Here is a 17925-nt window from a genome sequence, read left to right as displayed (position 1 = left end):
CCTTTGACGGCACAGTCTTCCCTTTGACAACACACACTCTTGCCTTTGACGACACACCCTCTTCCCTTTTACAACACCCACTGTTCGAATTGACACCACACACTCTTCCCTTATACAACACACACTCTTGCCTTTGACAACACACACTCTTCCCTGTCACAGCACACACTCTTCCCTTTGATAAAGCACTCTCTTCCCTTTGACAAGGCACACTCTTACGTTTTGCAACACACACTATTTCATTTGACAACGCACACTCTTTCCTTTGACAACATACACTCTTCCCTTTGACAACACACACTCTTACCTTTGACAACACACACTATTCCCTTTGACAAGACGCCCTCTTCCCTTTGACAACACACTCTTGACTTTGACAACGCACACATTTTTCCTTTGGACAACAAACTCTTCCCATTCACACCACACACTCTTCCCTTTGACAACAATCATGCTTTTCTTTGACAACACTCACTCTCCCCATTGACAACACACACTCTTCCCTTCGACAGCACACACTCTTCCCTTCAAAAACACACACTCTTCCCTTTTACAAAACCAACTCTTGCCTTTGACAACACACCCTCTTCCCTTTTACAACACCCACTCTTCCAATTGACACCACACACTCTTCCCTTATACAACACACACTCTTCCCTTTGACAATGCACACTCTTCCCTTTAACAACACCGTCTCCCCATTGACAGCACGCACGCTTCCTTTCGACAACACACTCTCTTCGCTTTGACAACACACAGTATTTCGTTTGACAGCACACAGTCTTTCCTTTGACAGCAAAATCTTTGCTTTGACAACACACCCTCTTCCGTTTTACAACACCCACTCTTCCATTTGACACCACACACTCTTCCCTTTGACAGCACACACTATTCCCTTTGACAACACACTCTTGCCTTTGACAACACACACTCTTGCCTTTGACAACGCGCACTCTTCCCTTTGACACCACACACTCTTCCCTGAAACAACACACACTCTTCCATTTGACAACGCACACTCTTCCCTTTGACAACACACACTCCTCCCTTTGATAATGCACACTCTTCCCCTTAACAAGGCACACTCTTACGTTTTACAACACACACTATTTCATTTGACAACGCACACTCTTCCCTTTGACAACATACACTCTTCCCTTTGACAACACACACTCTTGCCTTTGACAACACGCCCTCTTCCCTTTGAAAACACACACTCTTGCCTTTGACAACACACACTCTTCCCTTTGACAGCACACACTCTTCCCTTTGATAAAGCACACTGTTCAATTTGACAACGCACACTCTTCCCTTTGACGGCACAGTCTTCCCTTTGACAACAAACACTCTTGCCTTTGACAACACACTCTTCCCTTTGACAACACACACTCTTGCCTTTGTCAACACTCACTCTTTCCTTTGACAACACACACTTCCATTTGAAACCACACATTATTCCCTTGTACAAAACCAACTCTTGCCTTTGACAACATACCCTCTTCCCTTTTACAGCACACACTCTTCCAATTGACACCACAAACTCTTCCCTTATACAACACACACTCTTGCCTTTGACAACACACACTCTTCCCTTTGACAGCACACACTATTCCCTTTGACAACGCACACATTTTTCCTTTGGACAACACACTCTTCCCATTCACAGCACACATTCTTCCCTTTGAAAACACTCATGCTTTTTGTTGACAACACTCACTTTTCCCTTTGACAACACACTCTTCCCTTTGACAGCACACACTCTTCACTTCAACAACACACACTCTTCCCTTTGACAATGCACACTCTTCCCTTTAACAACACCGTCTTCCTACTGACAGCACGCACGCTTCCTTTCGACAACACACTCTCTTCGCTTTGACAACACACACTATTTCGTTTGACAGCACACAGTCTTTCCTTTGACAGCACACTCTTTGCTTTGACAACACACCCTCTTCCCTTATACAACACACACTCTTGCCTTTGACAACACACACTCTTCCCTTTGACAGCACACACTATTCCCTTTGACAACACACTCTTCCCTTTGACAACACACTCTTGACTTTGACAATGCACACTCTTCCCTTTGACAACGCATACCCTTCCCTTTTAAAACACACACTCTTCCCTTTGACTGAACAAACTCTTCCCTTTGACAGCACACTCTTCCCTTTAACAACGCACACATTTTTCCTTTGGACAACACACTCTTCCCATTCACACCACACACTCTTCCCTTTTACAACACTCATGCTTTTCTTTGACAACACTCACTCTTCCCTTTGTCAACACAAACTCTTGCTTTTGACAACACACTCTTGCCTTTGACAGCACACACTCTTCCCTTTGACAACACACACTCTTGCCTTTGACAACGCACACTCTTCCCTTTGACAACACACACTCTTCCCTTTGATAACACACTCTTGCCTTTGACAAGGCACACTCTTTCGTTTTACAACACACACTATTTCATTTGACAACGCACACTCTTCCCTTTGACAACATACACTCTTCCCTTTGACAACACACACTCTTGCCTTTGACAACACGCCCTCTTCCCTTTGAAAACACACACTCTTGCCTTTGACAACACACACTATTCCCTTTGACAACACACTCTTGACTTTGACAATGCACACTTCCCTTTGACAACGCATACCCTTCCCTTTTAAAACACACACTCTTCCCTTTGACTGAACAAACTCTTCCCTTTGACAGCACACTCTTCCCTTTGACAACGCACACATTTTTCCTTTGGACAACACACTCTTCCCATTCACACCACACACTCTTCCCTTTTACAACACTCATGCTTTTCTTTGACAACACTCACTCTTCCCTTTGTCAACACACACTCTTCCCTTTGACAGCACACGCTCTTCAATTCAAAAACACACACTCTTCCCTTTGACAACACAAACTCTTGCTTTTGACAACACACTCTTGCCTTTGACAGCACACACTCTTCCCTTTGACAACGCACACTCTTCCCTTTAACAACACCGTCTTCCCATTGACAGCACGCACTCTTAGCTACGACAACCCACACTCTTCCCTTTGTAAACACACACGCTTCCCTTTGATAACCCACAATCTTCCCTTTGACAACACACACTCTTGCCTTTGATAACACACACTCTTTCCTTTGACAGCACACACTCTTCCCTTTGAAAATGCACACTCTTCCCTTTGATAAGGCACACTCTTACGTTTTACAACACACACTATTCCATTTTACAAAGCACACTCTTCCCTTTGACAACACACACTCTTGCCTTTGACAACACACACTCTTCCGTTTGACAGCACACACTCTTCCCTTTGATAAAGCACAATGTTCAATTTGACAACGCACACTCTTCCCTTTGACAGCACACTCTTCCCTTTGACAACGCACACATTTTTCCTTTGGACAACACACTCTTTCCATTCACACCACACACTCTTCCCTTTTACAACACACTCTTCCCTTTGAAAACACACACTCTTCGATTTGATAGCACACACTTTTCCCTTTGACAGCATCAACCCTTCCCTTTTACAACGCACACTCTTCCCTTTGACTGAACACACTCTTCCCTTTGACAGCACACTCTTCCCTTTGACAACGCACACATTTTTCCTTTGGACAACACACTCTTCCCATTCACAGCACACATTCTTCCCTTTGACAAGACTCATGCTTTTCTTTGACAACACTCACTTTTCCTTTTGACAACACACTCTTCCCTTTGACAGCACACACTCTTCCCTTCAACAACACACACTCTTCCCTTTGACAATGCACACTCTTCCCTTTAGCAACACCATCTTCCCATTGACAGCACGCACGCTTCCTTTCGACAACAAACTCTCTTCGCTTTGACAACACACACTATTTCGTTTCACAGCACACAGTCTTTCCTTTGACAGCACACTCTTTCCTTTGACAACACACCCTCTTCCCTTATACAACTCCCGCTCTTCCATTTGACACCACACACGCTTCCCTTTTACAAAACCCACTCTTGCCTTTGACAACACACCCTCTTCCCTTATACAACTCCCGCTCTTGCTTATGACAACACACCCTCTTCTCTTTTAGAACACCCACTCTTCCGTTTGACACCACAGACTATTCCCTTATACAACACACACTCTTGCCTTTGACAACGCACACTCTCCCCTTTGACAGCACACACTATTCCCTTTGACAACACACTCTTGACTTTGACAACGCACACCCTTCCCTTTTACAACACCCACTCTTCCATTTGACACCACACACTCTTCCCTGAAACAACACACACTCTTGCCTTTGACAACGCACACTCTTCCCTTTGACAACACACACTCTTCCCTTTGATAACGCACACTCTTCCCTTTTACAAGGCACACTCTTTCGTTTTACAACACACATTATTTCATTTGACAACGCACACTCTTCCCTTTGACAACATACACTCTTCCCTTTGACAACACACACTCTTGCCTTTGACAACACGCCCTCTTCCCTTTGAAAACACACACTCTGGCCTTTGACAACACACACTATTCCCTTTGACAAAACGCCCTCTTCCCTTTGATAATGCACACTTCCCTTTGGAAATGCACACTCTTCCATTTGATAACACACACTCTTCCATTTGCCACCACACAATCTTCGCTTTTACAACATCCACTCTTGCCTTCGACAACACACACTCTTCCGTTTGACAGCACACACTCTTCCCTTTGATAAAGCACACTGTACAATTTGACAATGCACACTCTTCCCTTTGACGGCACAGTCTTCCCTTTGATAACACACACTCTTGCCTTTGACAACACACTCTTCCCTTTGACAACACACACTCTTGCCTTTGACGACACACACTCTTTCCTTTGACAACACACACTCTTCCCATTTGAAACCACACATTCTTCCCTTTTACAAAACCAACTCTAGCCTTTGACAAAACACCCTCTTCCCTTTTACAACACACATTCTTCCAATTGACACCACACACTCTTCCCTTTGACAGCACACTCTCTTCGCTTTGACAACACACACTATTTCGTTTGACAGCACACAGTCTTTCCTTTGACAGCACACTCTTTGCTTTGACAACACACCCTCTTCCGTTTTACAACATCTGCTCTTCCATTTGACACCACACACTCTTCCCTTTGACAGCACACACTATTCCCTTTGACAACACACTCTTGCCTTTGACAACACACACTCTTGCATTTGACACCACACACTCTTCCCTGAAACAACACACACTCTTCCCTTTGACAACGCACACTCTTCCCTTTGACAACACACACTCTTCCATTTGATAACGCACACTCTTTCCTTTGACAAGGCACACTCTTACGTTTTACAACACACACTATTTCATTTGACAACGCACACTCTTCCCTTTGACAACATACACTCTTCCCTTTGACAACACACACTCTTGCCTTTGACAACACACCCTCTTCCCTTTGAAAACACACACTCTTGCCTTTCACAACACACACTCTTCCCTTGGACAAGACGCCCTCTTCCCTTTGATAATGCACACTTCCCTTTGGAAATGCACACTCTTCCCTTTGATAACACACACTCTTCCATTTGCCACCACACAATCTTCGCTTTTACAACACCCACTCTTGCCTTTGACAACACACACTCTTCCGTTTGACAACACACACTCTTCCCTTTGATAAAGCACACTGTTCAATTTGACAACGCACACTCTTCCCTTTGACGGCACAGTCTTCCCTTTGACAACACACACTCTTGCCTTTGACGACACACCCTCTTCCCTTTTACAACACCCACTCTTCGAATTGACACTACACACTCTTCCCTTATAGAACACACACTCATGCCTTTGACAACACACACTCTTCCCTGTCACAGCACACACTATTCCCTTTGACAACACACTCTTTCCTTTGACAGCACACACTCTTCCCTTTAAAAGTGCACACTCTTCCCTTTGACAAGGCACACTCTTACGTTTTACAACACACACTATTCCATTTGACAAAGCACACTTTTCCCTTTGACAACACTCACTCTTGCCTTTGACAACACGCCCTCTTCGCTTTGACAACACATTCTTGCCCTTGACAGCACACACTCTTGCCTTTCACAACACACACTCTCCCCTGTGACAACACACCCTCTTGCCTTTGACAACACACCATCTTCCTTTTGACAACACACACTCTTAGCTATGGCAACCCACACTCTTCAATTTGAAAACACACACTTTTCCCTTTGACTGAACACACTCTTCTCTTTGACACCACACACTCTTCCCTGAAACAACACACACTCTTGCCTTTGACAACGCACACTCTTCCCTTTGACAACACACACTCTTCCCTTTGATAACGCAAACTCTTCCCTTTGACAAGGCACACTCTTACGTTTTACAACACACACTATTTCATTTGACAACGCACACTCTTCCCTTTGACAACATAGACTCTTCCCTTTGACAACACACACTCTTGCCTTTGACAACACACACTATTCCCTTTGACAAGACGCCCTCTTCCCTTTGATAATGCACACTTACCTTTGGAAATGCACACTCTTCCCTTGGATAACACACACTCTTCCATTTGCCACCACACAATCTTCGCTTTTACAACACCCACTCTTGCCTTCGACAACACACACTCTTCCGTTTGACAGCACACACTCTTCCCTTTGATAAAGCACACTGTTCAATTTGACAACGCACACTCTTCCCTTTGACGGCACAGTCTTCCCTTTGACAACAAGCGCTCTTGCCTTTGACGACACACCCTCTTCCCTTTTACAACACCCACTGTTCGAATTGACACCACACACTCTTCCCTTATACAACACACACTCTTGCCTTTGACAACACACACTCTTCCCTGTCACAGCACACACTCTTCCCTTTGATAAAGCACTCTCTTCCCTTTGACAAGGCACACTCTTACGTTTTGCAACACACACTATTTCATTTGACAACGCACACTCTTTCCTTTGACAACATACACTCTTCCCTTTGACAACACACACTCTTGCCTTTGACAACACACACTATTCCCTTTGACAAGACGCCCTCTTCCCTTTGACAACACACTCTTGACTTTGACAACGCACACATTTTTCCTTTGGACAACAAACTCTTCCCATTCACACCACACACTCTTCCCTTTGACAACAATGATGCTTTTCTTTGACAACACTCACTCTTCCCATTGAAATCACACACTCTTCCCTTTGACAGCACACACTCTTCCCTTCAAAAACACACACTCTTCCCTTTGACAACACACTCTTCCCTTTGACAACATACACTCTTGCCTTTGACAACACACACTCTTTCCTTTGACAACACACACTCTTCCCTTTGGCAACGCACACTCTTCCCTTTGACAACACACACTTCCATTTGAAACCGCACATTCTTCCCTTTTACAAAACCAACTCTTGCCTTTGACAACACACCCTCTTCCCTTTTACAACACCCACTCTTCCAATTGACACCACACACTCTTCCCTTATACAACACACAGTCTTGCCTTTGACAACACACACTCTTCCCTTTGACAGCACACACTATTCCCTTTTGACAACACACTCTTCCCTTTGAAAACACACACTCTTCCCTTTGATAGCACACACTTTTCCCTTTGACAGCACCACCCCTCCCTTTTACAACGCACACTCTTCCCTTTGACAACACGCACTCTTCCGTTTGAAAGCACACACTCTTCCCTTTGATAAAGCATACTGTTCACTTTGACAACCCACAGTCTTCCCTTTGACTGCACAGTCTTCCCGTTGACAACACACACTCTTGCCATTGACAACACACTCTTCCCTTTGACAACGCGCACGCTTCCCTTTGACAACCCACCCTCTTCCCTTTGACAATGCACACTCTTAGCTATGGCAACCCACACTCTTCACTTTGAAAACACACACTCTTCCCTTTGAAAACACACACTTTTCCCTTTGACTGAACCCACTCTTCCCTTTGATAATGCACACTTCCGTTTGGAAATGCACACTCTTCCCTTTGATAACACACACTCTTCTATTTGCCACCACACAATCTTTGATTTTACAACACCCACTCTTGCCTTTGACAACACAATCTCTTCCGTTTGACAGCACACACTCTTCCCTTTGATAAAGCACACTGATCAATTTGACAACGCACACTCTTCCCTTTGACGGCACAGTCTTCCCTTTGACAACAAACACTCTTTGCTTTGACAACACAAACTTCCATTTGACACCACACATTCTTCCCTTTTACAAAACCCACTCTTGCCTTTGACAACATACCCTCTTCCCTTTTACAGCACACACTCTTCCAATTGACACCACAAACTCTTCCCTTATACAACACACACTCTTGCCTTTGACAACACACACTCTTCCCTTTGACAGCACACACTATTCCCTTTGACAACGCACACATTTTTCCTTTGGACAACACACTCTTCCCATTCACAGCACACATTCTTCCCTTTGACAACACTCATGCTTTTTGTTGACAACACTCACTTTTCCCTTTGACAACACACTCTTCCCTTTGACAGCACACACTCTTCACTTCAGCAACACACACTCTTCCCTTTGACAATGCACACTCTTCCCTTTAACAACACCGTCTTCCCACTGACAGCACGCACGCTTCCTTTCGACAACACACTCTCTTCGCTTTGACAACACACACTATTTCGTTTGACAGCACACAGTCTTTCCTTTGACAGCACACTCTTTGCTTTGACAACACACCCTCTTCCCTTATACAACACACACTCTTGTCTTTGACAACACACCCTTCCCTTTGACAGCACACACTATTCCCTTTGACAACACACTCTTCCCTTTGACAACACACTCTTGACTTTGACAATGCACACTTCCCTTTGACAACGCATACCCTTCCCTTTTAAAACACACACTCTTCCCTTTGACTGAACAAACTCTTCCCTTTGACAGCACACTCTTCCCTTTAACAACGCACACATTTTTCCTTTGGACAACACACTCTTCCCATTCACACCACACACACTTCCCTTTTACAACACTCGTGCTTGTCTTTGACAACACTCACTCTTCCCTTTGTCAACACAAACTCTTGCTTTTGACAACACACTCTTGCCTTTGACAGCACACACTCTTCCCTTTGACAACACACTCTTCCCTTTGACTGAACCCACTCTTCCCTTTGATAATGCACACTTCCCTTTGGAAATGCACACTCTTCCCTTTGATAACACACACTCTTCTATTTGCCACCACACAATCTTTGATTTTACAACACCCACTCTTGCCTTTGACAACACAATCTCTTCCGTTTGACAGCACACACTCTTCCCTTTGATAAAGCACACTGATCAATTTGACAACGCACACTCTTCCCTTTGACGGCACAGTCTTCCCTTTGACAACCCACACTCTTCCCTTTGACAACACAAACTTCCATTTGACACCACACATTCTTCCCTTTTACAAAACCCACTCTTGCCTTTGACAACACACCCTCTTTCCTTTGACAACACACTCTTCCCTTTGACAGCACACACTATTCCCTTTGACAACGCATACTCTTCCCTTTGACAACACACATTCTTCCCTTTGACAACACTCATGCTTTTCTTTGACAACACTCACTTTTCCCTTTGACAACACACTCTTCCCTTTGACAGCACACACTCTTCCCTTCGAAAATGCACACTCTTCCGTTTGACAAGGCACACTCTTACGTTTTACAACACACACTATTCCATTTGACAAAGCACAGCCTTCCCTTTGACAACACCCACTCTTCGAATTGACACCACACACTCTTCCCTTATACAACACACACTCTTGCCTTTGACAACACACACTCTTCCCTGTCACAGCACACACTATTCCCTTTGACAACACACACTCTTTCCTTTGACAGCACACACTCTTCCCTTTAAAAATGCACACTCTTCCCTTTGACAAGGCACACTCTTACGTTTTACAACACACACTATTCCATTTGACAACACTCACTCTTGCCTTTGACAGCACGCCCTCTTCCCTTTGACAACACACATTCTTGCCCTTGACAGCACACACTCTTGCCTTTCACAACACACCCTCTTCCCTGTTTCAACACACCCTCTTCCCTTTGACAACACACCCTCTTCCCTTTGACAACGCACACTCTTAGCTATGGCAACCCACACTCTTCAATTTGAAAACACACACTTTTCCCTTTGACTGAACACACTCTTCCCTTTGACAGCACACACTCTTCCCTTTGACAACACACACTCTTGCCTTTGACAACACACACTCTTTCCTTTGACAACACACACTCTTCCCTTTGGCAACTTACACTCTTCCCTTTGACAACACACACTCTTCCCTTTGACAACACACACCTCCGTTTGAAACCACACATTCTTCCCTTTTAATAAACCAACTCTTGCCTTTGACAACACACCCTCTTCCCTTATACAACACACACTCTTCCCTTTGACAATGCACACTCTTCCCTTTAACAACACCGTCTCCCCATTGACAGCACGCACGCTTCCTTTCGACAACACACTCTCTTCGCTTTGACAACACAAAGTATTTCGTTTGACAGCACACAGTCTTTCCTTTGACAGCACACTCTTTGCTTTGACAACACACCCTCTTCCGTTTTACAACACCCACTCTTCCATTTGACACCACACACTCTTCCCTTTGACAGCACACACTATTCCCTTTGACAACACACTCTTGCCTTTGACAACACACACTCTTGCCTTTGACAACGCACACTCTTCCCTTTGACAACACACACTCTTCCCTTTGACAACACACACTCTTGCCTTTGACACCACACACTCTTCCCTGAAACAACACACACTCTTCCATTTGACAACGCACACTCTTCCCTTTGACAACACACACTCTTCCCTTTGATAACGCACACTCTTGCCTTTGACAACACGCCCTCTTCCCTTTGAAAACACACACTCTTACGTTTTACAACACACACTATTTCATTTGACAACGCACACTCTTCCCTTTGACAACATACACTCTTCCCTTTGACAACACACACTCTTGCCTTTGACAACACGCCCTCTTCCCTTTGAAAACACACACTCTTGCCTTTGACAACACACACTCTTCCCTTTGACAGCACACACTCTTCCCTTTGATAAAGCACACTGTTCAATTTGACAACGCACACTCTTCCCTTTGACGGCACAGTCTTCCCTTTGACAACAAACACTCTTGCCTTTGACAACACACTCTTCCCTTTGACAACACACACTCTTGCCTTTGTCAACACTCACTCTTTCCTTTGACAACACACACTTCCATTTGAAACCACACATTATTCCCTTGTACAAAACCAACTCTTGCCTTTGACAACATACCCTCTTCCCTTTTACAGCACACACTCTTCCAATTGACACCACAAACTCTTCCCTTATACAACACACACTCTTGCCTTTGACAACACACACTCTTCCCTTTGACAGCACACACTATTCCCTTTGACAACGCACACATTTTTCCTTTGGACAACACACTCTTCCCATTCACAGCACACATTCTTCCCTTTGACAACACTCATGCTTTTTGTTGACAACACTCACTTTTCCCTTTGACAACACACTCTTCCCTTTGACAGCACACACTCTTCACTTCAGCAACACACACTCTTCCCTTTGACAATGCACACTCTTCCCTTTAACAACACCGTCTTCCCACTGACAGCACGCACGCTTCCTTTCGACAACACACTCTCTTCGCTTTGACAACACACACTATTTCGTTTGACAGCACACAGTCTTTCCTTTGACAGCACACTCTTTGCTTTGACAACACACCCTCTTCCCTTATACAACACACACTCTTGTCTTTGACAACACACCCTTCCCTTTGACAGCACACACTATTCCCTTTGACAACACACTCTTCCCTTTGACAACACACTCTTGACTTTGACAATGCACACTTCCCTTTGACAACGCATACCCTTCCCTTTTAAAACACACACTCTTCCCTTTGACTGAACAAACTCTTCCCTTTGACAGCACACTCTTCCCTTTAACAACGCACACATTTTTCCTTTGGACAACACACTCTTCCCATTCACACCACACACACTTCCCTTTTACAACACTCATGCTTTTCTTTGACAACACTCACTCTTCCCTTTGTCAACACAAACTCTTGCTTTTGACAACACACTCTTGCCTTTGACAGCACACACTCTTGCCTTTGACAACGCACACTCTTCCCTTTGACAACACACACTCTTCCCTTTGATAACACACTCTTGCCTTTGACAAGGCACACTCTTTCGTTTTACAACACACACTATTTCATTTGACAACGCACACTCTTCCCTTTGACAACATACACTCTTGCCTTTGACAACACACACTCTTGCCTTTGACAACACGCCCTCTTCCCTTTGAAAACACACACTCTTGCCTTTGACAACACACACTATTCCCTTTGACAAAACGCCCTCTTCCCTTTGATAATGCACACTTCCCTTTGGAAATGCACACTCTTCCATTTGATAACACACACTCTTCCATTTGCCACCACACAATCTTCGCTTTTACAACACCCACTCTTGCCTTCGACAACACACACTCTTCCGTTTGACAGCACACACTCTTCCCTTTGATAAAGCACACTGTACAATTTGACAACGCACACTCTTCCCTTTGAGGGCACAGTCTTCCCTTTGATAACACACACTCTTGCCTTTGACAACACACTCTTCCCTTTTACAACACCCACTCTTCGAATTGACACCACACACTCTTCCCTTATACAACACACACTCATGCCTTTGACAACACACACTCTTCCCTGTCACAGCACACACTATTCCCTTTGACAACACACTCTTTCCTTTGACAAGGCACACTCTTACGTTTTACAACATACACTATTCCATTTGACAAAGCACACAGTCTTCCCTTTGACAACACTCACTCTTGCCTTTGACAACACGCCCTCTTCACTTTGACAACACACATTCTTGCACTTGACAGCACACACTCTTGCCTTTCACAACACACCCTCTTCCCTGTGACAACAAACCCTCTTCCCTTTGACAACGCACTCTCTTAGCTATGGCAACCCACACTCTTCAATTTGAAAACACACACTCTTGCCTTTGACAACACACACTCTTCCCTTTGACAAGACGCCCTCTTCCCTTTGATAATGCACACTCTTCCCTTTGATAACACACAATCTTCTATTTGCCACCACACAATCTTTGTTTTTACAACACCCACTCTTGCCTTTGACAACACAAGCTCTTCCGTTTGACAGCACACACTCTTCCCTTTGATAAAACACACTGTCCAATTTGACAACGCACACTCTTCCCTTTGACGGCACAGTCTTCCCTTTGACAACACACACACTTGCCTTTGACAACACACTCTTCCCTTTGACAACCCACACTCTTCCCTTTGACAACACACACTCTTGCCTTTGATAAACACTCTCTTTCCTTTGACAACACACACTCTTCCCTTTGGCAACTTACACTCTTCCCTTTGACAACACACACTCTTCCCTTTGACAACACACACTTCCGTTTGAGACCACACATTCTTCCCTTTTACAAAACCAACTCTTGCCTTTGACAACACACCCTCTTCCCTTTTACAACACCCACTCTTCCAATTGACACCACACACTCTTCCCTTATACAACACACACTCTTCCCTTTGACAATGCACACTCTTCCCTTTAACAACACCGTCTTCCCATTGACAGCACGCACGCTTCCTTTCGACAACACACTCTCTTCGCTTTGACAACACACAGTATTTCGTTTGACAGCACACAGTCTTTCCTTTGACAGCACACTCTTTGCTTTGACAACACACCCTGTTCCGTTTTACAACACCCACTCTTCCATTTGACACCACACACTCTTCCCTTTGACAGCACACACTATTCCCTTTGACAACACACTCTTGCCTTTGACAACACACACTCTTGCCTTTGACAACGCACACTCTTCCCTTTGACACCACACACTCTTCCCTGAAACAACACACACTCTTCCATTTGACAATGCACACTCTTCCCTTTGACAACACACACTCTTCCCTTTGATAACGCACACTCTTCCCCTTGAAAAGGCACACTCTTACGTTTTACAACACACACTATTTCATTTGACAACGCACACTCTTCCCTTTGACAACATACACTCTTCCCTTTGACAACACACACTCTTGCCTTTGACAACACACCCTCTTCCCTTTGAAAACACACACTCTTGCCTTTCACAACACACACTCTTCCCTTGGACAAGACGCCCTCTTCCCTTTGATAATGCACACTTCCCTTTGGAAATGCACACTCTTCCCTTTGATAACACACACTCTTCCATTTGCCACCACACAATCTTCGCTTTTACAACACCCACTCTTGCCTTTGACAACACACACTCTTCTGTTTGACAACACACACTCTTCCCTTTGATAAAGCACACTGTTCAATTTGACAACGCACACTCTTCCCTTTGACGGCACAGTCTTCCCTTTGACGACACACACTCTTGCCTTTGACGACACACCCTCTTCCCTTTTACAACACCCACTCTTCGAATTGACACTACACACTCTTCCCTTATAGAACACACACTCATGCCTTTGACAACACACACTCTTCCCTGTCACAGCACACACTATTCCCTTTGACAACACACTCTTTCCTTTGACAGCACACACTCTACCCTTTAAAAGTGCACACTTTTCCCTTTGACAACACTCACTCTTGCCTTTGACAACACGCCCTCTTCGCTTTGACAACACACATTCTTGCCCTTGACAGCACACACTCTTGCCTTTCATAACACACCCTCTCCCCTGTGACAACACACCCTCTTGCCTTTGACAACACACCCTCTTCCTTTTGACAACGCACACTCTTAGCTATGGCAACCCACACTCTTCAATTTGAAAACACACACTTTTCCCTTTGATTGAACACACTCTTCTCTTTGACACCACACACTCTTCCCTGAAACAACACACACTCTTGCCTTTGACAACGCACACTCTTCCCTTTGACAACACACACTCTTCCCTTTGATAACGCAAACTCTTCCCTTTGACAAGGCACACTCTTACGTTTTACAACACACACTATTTCATTTGACAACGCACACTCTTCCCTTTGACAACATAGAATCTTCCCTTTGACAACACACACTCTTGCCTTTGACAACACACACTATTCCCTTTGACAAGACGCCCTCTTCCCTTTGATAATGCACACCTCCCTTTGGAAATGCAAACTCTTCCCTTTGATAACACACACTCTTCCATTTGCCACCACACAATCTTCGCTTTTACAACACCCACTCTTGCCTTCGACAACACACACTCTTCCGTTTGACAGCACACACTCTTCCCTTTGATAAAGCACACTGTTCAATTTGACAACGCACACTCTTCCCTTTGACAGGACAGTCTTCCCTTTGACAACACACACTCTTGCCTTTGACGACACACCCTCTTCCCTTTTACAACACCCACTGTTCGAATTGACACCACACACTCTTCCCTTATACAACACACACTCTTGCCTTTGACAACACACACTCTTCCCTGTCACAGCACACACTCTTCCCTTTGATAACGCACACTCTTCCCTTTGACAAGGCACACTCTTACGTTTTGCAACACACACTATTTCATTTGACAACGCACACTCTTTCCTTTGACAACATACACTCTTCCCTTTGACAACACACACTCTTGCCTTTGACAACACACACTATTCCCTTTGACAAGACGCCCTCTTCCCTTTGATAATGCACACTTCCCTTTGGAAATGCACACTCTTCCCTTTGACAACGCATACTCTTCCCTTTTAAAACACACACTCTTCCCTTTGACTGAACAAACTCTTCCCTTTGACAGCACACTCTTCCCTTTGACAACGCACACATTTTTCCTTTGGACAACACACTCTTCCCATTCACACCACACACTCTTCCCTTTTACAACACTCATGCTTTTCTTTGACAACACTCACTCTTCCCTTTGTCAACACACACTCTTCCCTTTGACAGCACACGCTCTTCAATTCAAAAACACACACTCTTCCCTTTGACAACATAAACTCTTGCTTTTGACAACACACTCTTGCCTTTGACAGCACACACTCTTCCCTTTGACAACGCACACTCTTCCCTTTAACAACACCGTCTTCCTATTGACAGGACGCACTCTTAGCTACGACAACCCACACTCTTCCCTTTGTAAACACACACGCTTCCCTTTGACAACCCACAATCTTCCCTTTGACAACACACACTCTTGCCTTTGATAACACACACTCTTTCCTTTGACAGCACACACTCTTCCCTTTGAAAATGCACACTCTTACCTTTGACAAGGCACACTCTTACGTTTTACAACACACACTATTCCATTTGACAAAGCACACTCTTCCCTTTGACAACACACACTCTTGCCTTTGACAACACACACTCTTCCGTTTGACAGCACACACTCTTCCCTTTGATAAAGCACAATGTTCAATTTGACAACGCACACTCTTCCCTTTGACAGCACACTCTTCCCTTTGACAACGCACACATTTTTCCTTTGGACAACACACTCTTTCCATTCACACCACACACTCTTCCCTTTTACAACACACTCTTCCCTTTGAAAACACACACTCTTCGATTTGATAGCACACACTTTTCCCTTTGACAGCATCAACCCTTCCCTTTTACAACGCACACTCTTCCCTTTGACTGAACACACTCTTCCCTTTGACAGCACACTCTTCCCTTTGACAACGCACACATTTTTCCTTTGGACAACACACTCTTCCCATTCACAGCACACATTCTTCCCTTTGACAACACTCATGCTTTTCTTTGAAAACACTCACTTTTCCTTTTGACAACACACTCTTCCCTTTGACAGCACACACTCTTCCCTTCAACAACACACACTCTTCCCTTTGACAATGCACACTCTTCCCTTTAGCAACACCATCTTCCCATTGACAGCACGCACGCTTCCTTTCGACAACAAACTCTCTTCGCTTTGACAACACACACTATTTCGTTTCACAGCACACAGTCTTTCCTTTGACAGCACACTCTTTCCTTTGACAACACACCCTCTTCCCTTATACAACTCCCGCTCTTCCATTTGACACCACACACGCTTCCCTTTTACAAAACCCACTCTTGCCTTTGACAACACACCCTCTTCCCTTATACAACTCCCGCTCTTGCTTATGACAACACACCCTCTTCTCTTTTAGAACACCCACTCTTCCGTTTGACACCACAGACTATTCCCTTATACAACACACACTCTTGCCTTTGACAACGCACACTCTCCCCTTTGACAGCACACACTATTCCCTTTGACAACACACTCTTGACTTTGACAACGCACACCCTTCCCTTTTACAACACCCACTCTTCCATTTGACACCACACACTCTTCCCTGAAACAACACACACTCTTGCCTTTGACAACGCACACTCTTCCCTTTGACAACACACACTCTTCCCTTTGATAACGCACACTCTTCCCTTTGACAAGGCACACTCTTTCGTTTTACAACACACATTATTTCATTTGACAATGCACACTCTTCCCTTTGACAACATACACTCTTCCCTTTGACAACACACACTCTTGCCTTGGACAACACGCCCTCTTCCCTTTGAAAACACACACTCTTGCCTTTGACAACACACACTATTCCCTTTGAAAAAACGCCCTCTTCCCTTTGATAATGCACACTTCCCTTTGGAAATGCAGACTCTTCGTTTTGATAACACACACTCTTCCATTTGCCACCACACAATCTTCGCTTTTACAACACCCACTATTGCCTTCGACAACACACACTCTTCCGTTTGACAGCACACACTCTTCCCTTTGATA

Source organism: Lampris incognitus, chromosome 3, assembly GCF_029633865.1.
Source record: "Lampris incognitus isolate fLamInc1 chromosome 3, fLamInc1.hap2, whole genome shotgun sequence".
Classification (NCBI taxonomy): Eukaryota; Metazoa; Chordata; class Actinopteri; order Lampriformes; family Lampridae; genus Lampris; species Lampris incognitus.
This window is presented reverse-complemented; position numbering follows the sequence as displayed.